The following is a 3,584-nucleotide window of genomic DNA, read 5'->3' as shown; positions in this document are numbered from 1 at the left end:
CTGTGCTACCGAGTCCTGACTGAAAGAAAAAAAAAACGTGATGCAGGCACAAAACATACTTCCAATTTGAAATACATTAGTTTGAAAGTCATGCTGAGTGTCATGAAATAATGGAAAATTTGTGTCCATGTACACAAATGTATATATTAAATTTCATGACTATTTGTCACTGCCGTAAGATTAAGTTGACAGAAACTAATGAAGGAGAGAGACCATACCCTGCAAACATTTCTTAAGACTAAGCTATTGACTGACAGACACATTTTCACTTCTCTAAGAAACAAGGTAACGAAGCATATCTGAGTAGCTAAAGCGAGAGATTAAAGACAATGGCTCCCTGATTAAAGGGGCAGTATAAACTTCAACTCTCCTCAACTCCTACTTTGTGAATTCTATTAAGATGACAGTACACATCAATCAAACCGGACCTCTAGATCCATCACCGATAGATATCTCTCAACCAGTCCTCTCTCTGCTGGAGGTCTCTGAACCTAAAGTCAATACAATTCTGAACTCTTTTTAAAACTATCAATCAAAAGACATGTTTGGACTGGACTCCCTCTTTCTAAAAAGGCATACTGTAAAAATCCACTCACTTGACAAACGACAAAGATAATTACCTTCCTCTATTGAAGAAGGGAAGTTTCCAAAGGACTGGAAGTCAGCCATCATTGTGCCAGTTCATAAATCAGGAGACCCGACTGATATGAGCAAGTACAGGTTTATCAACATTTTACCCGTCATCTCCAAAATCGCAGTGAAATGTGTTGCTGAACAGCTGACCACTCATCTCAACAGTAGCCCTTACACACTGCACTCAGTGCAATTTGGCTTTCGAGCCAACCATTCCACTGAGACAACAAATTGCTTCCTTTTGGACTAAAAATGGACAAAGGATGTGTTGTTGGGGCCATATTTTTAGACTTAAAGAAGGCATTTGATACTCTCAACCACCAAATACTCATCTGTGAACTAGCAAACTGTAATATATCCTCAAATGCACTGAATTGGGTCTTGCAGGCAGAGTTCAGTGTGTAAGGGTGGGTCATGAAACATCACCCTTCCTGAGCAATGAAATGGGTGTGCCCCAGGGATCTGTCCTAGCACCTCTCCTGTTCAGCTTATAAATTAATGATCTGCACAGGGTGTGAAGTTCAGACGTATGCAGACAATACCGTATTTTATGTTCATGCAACATCCAAGAACAAGCAGCTTCTAAAGTCAGTGCAACAATGATAAATGTAAACGTAAACAAATGACTTGATGATTCACAACTTTTTCCTAATGTTAACAAGACTGTTGTTTTTTACAAAGACACACTCTGAAACTGACAGTGATCCCAAAGTCTATGTGTCTGGAGAGATCATCCAAGTAGTCTCTTATGTTAAGTATCTAAACTCCTCATTTATCCTTCAAAAAACATGTGAAGAAAGTAATCCAAATAACAAAATACAACCTGACTAATCTTCAATTTATAAGAAACTGCCTAACGACTACAGCAGCAAAAATGATCACCCCCCACTTAACATACTGTATGACAACAGCAGTGAAAGCCACTCTCTCTCTGTACAAGCAGGCTCTCAAAGTGTTAGACAGAAAACCCAATACTTACCATCACTGCTGTATTCTTGGCAAATATGACATCATTAGCTGGGAAAATCTAATAAAATACACTGACACTTGCCTGATGTTTAAGATCCTATATGGCAAGACTCCTCCACCACTTAGTACTGTTATTAAACAGAAAAATTCAAACAACAGATCTACAAGATCTGCTCTGAGAGGTGACTGTGTAGTTCCTTTCAGGTCCAGCTCCTTTCTGTAAGGGTCTCTCAATTGTGGAACACTCCACCAAATGATATAAGAAACTGTACCACCTACCACACCTTCACACAAAGACTCAAGGCCTGGCTTTTGAAAAGTCAGACATTTCTAATCTACATAGTACATTGCTCATTTCATTATTATCGTTGTTATCACTGGCTAACCTGCTACTAAGTTGTCCCATGTCCTTCACCCAATACAAGGTGGCCAACTTTGCATGGCTTGGGTATGTATGGAATATCTACCATTAACTTACAACTCTGTTGCATGGCTTGTGTGTTAGGTGTATTGTACCATTTTACTAATAATACCATAACATACCATAACTGTATCTTTTAACTTTGTATTAAGATCAACATAGCCTAATGATTATTGTATTTTATTTATGTCTGCTGTTAATGGTTGTGGTCAGTATTGCTTGGCTGTGTTTTGTTTCTTTGTGTTGCTTGCATAGCCATATTTGTCAAAATGGTGTTTGTTGTTTCTGTATTGCTGTTCCCTGTTGCACTCTATGGCTTGTGTCCTGTCTTGAGAACACTTGTTTTGTTGCTGTTACTGTTTTTATGGCGTTTTGTTGTCTTCATTCTGTACATTTTATGACTTTATTTGTTCCAAAACATCTCGCCAAAGGACTGCAGTTGAAAACTAGCCAGCTGGCTAACACTGGCACATTTACAGAAATGTTGATTAATGTGTGTTGTCCTTATAAACAAAAAGATGAACTAAAATAGGAACAGCCAGACGATCAGACAGGTTGGAAAACTAACCTGGGTAAGAAACTTCTTTTGAAGGGAAAAAAGACAAAGGGTTAGGGTTGTCCATTGTAAACATCCATTAGAGTTTGAAGACAGAGTTTGAGGTTAAACTATGAGGTTTGACCTATTGCACTTGTGCGTTTTCCTGTCTCCTGTCATCTTGCTGTGTTCCCCGTTGGTTGGTTTACATGCGTATAGTGCAAGTGAAGCATTGGGTGTGACTTGGCCCATGTAGACAGCTGTATTCATTAAATAGAAGCATATCAGTTCCATGAGACGGACAGCTAAAAAACATGGCTGAAGTGCTTTGTGCATTGACGTACCGTAATGAAGAGGAAGGAGGAGGAGACAATTCACTGATTTTTATGCACATTTTAAATTTGCCCATAAAAAAGCCTGAGTGACAACGTCTGAGACATATATTTTTAAAAGTCATAATATTGCACAACAGTTATGCTGGAGTGAGGTGTAAAAGTTGACGTGTGGATAAAAGGGAAATGTAAACAGACTTGGTGAATAAACTACCTATATAAACCATGTGACTTAAATGTCACTGAAGAGATGAAAAGATCATATCTGTATGGAGCGATGAGGAGACTGTAATATTCCTCAAATGAATACATGAAACAAACAAATTTCATATTTTCCACATGGTTTTACATCATTTGAGCTTTGACTGCTGCTCTTTCAATGATGTCATCCCATTGTGCCCTCTTCTTCACCAATGGTTTAATGGCACCGACTGGAGAACTTGGCACATTTGGTTTATCCTGATGAACCAACTCCTAACACTGACACAAAAGTAGTGGATAGATTTTCTGATAATTTGGTAAACATTCGTGTCATATTTTGGATTGAAACTTGACAAGAAATGTGTAGGTGCAGAACTGCCACCCCTCGTTTTATTAGGAAAACTTTCTTATCTTAACAAGATAACTTTTCTTGTTATACTGAAAAAATGAATTTCGTAATTATGAAATACCTTCCTCTTTATGATGATAAACT

Source organism: Thunnus albacares, chromosome 12, assembly GCF_914725855.1.
Source record: "Thunnus albacares chromosome 12, fThuAlb1.1, whole genome shotgun sequence".
In the NCBI taxonomy this organism is placed as follows: domain Eukaryota; kingdom Metazoa; phylum Chordata; class Actinopteri; order Scombriformes; family Scombridae; genus Thunnus; species Thunnus albacares.
The sequence above is the reverse complement of the archived record's forward strand: the minus strand, read 5'-3'. Positions refer to the sequence as shown.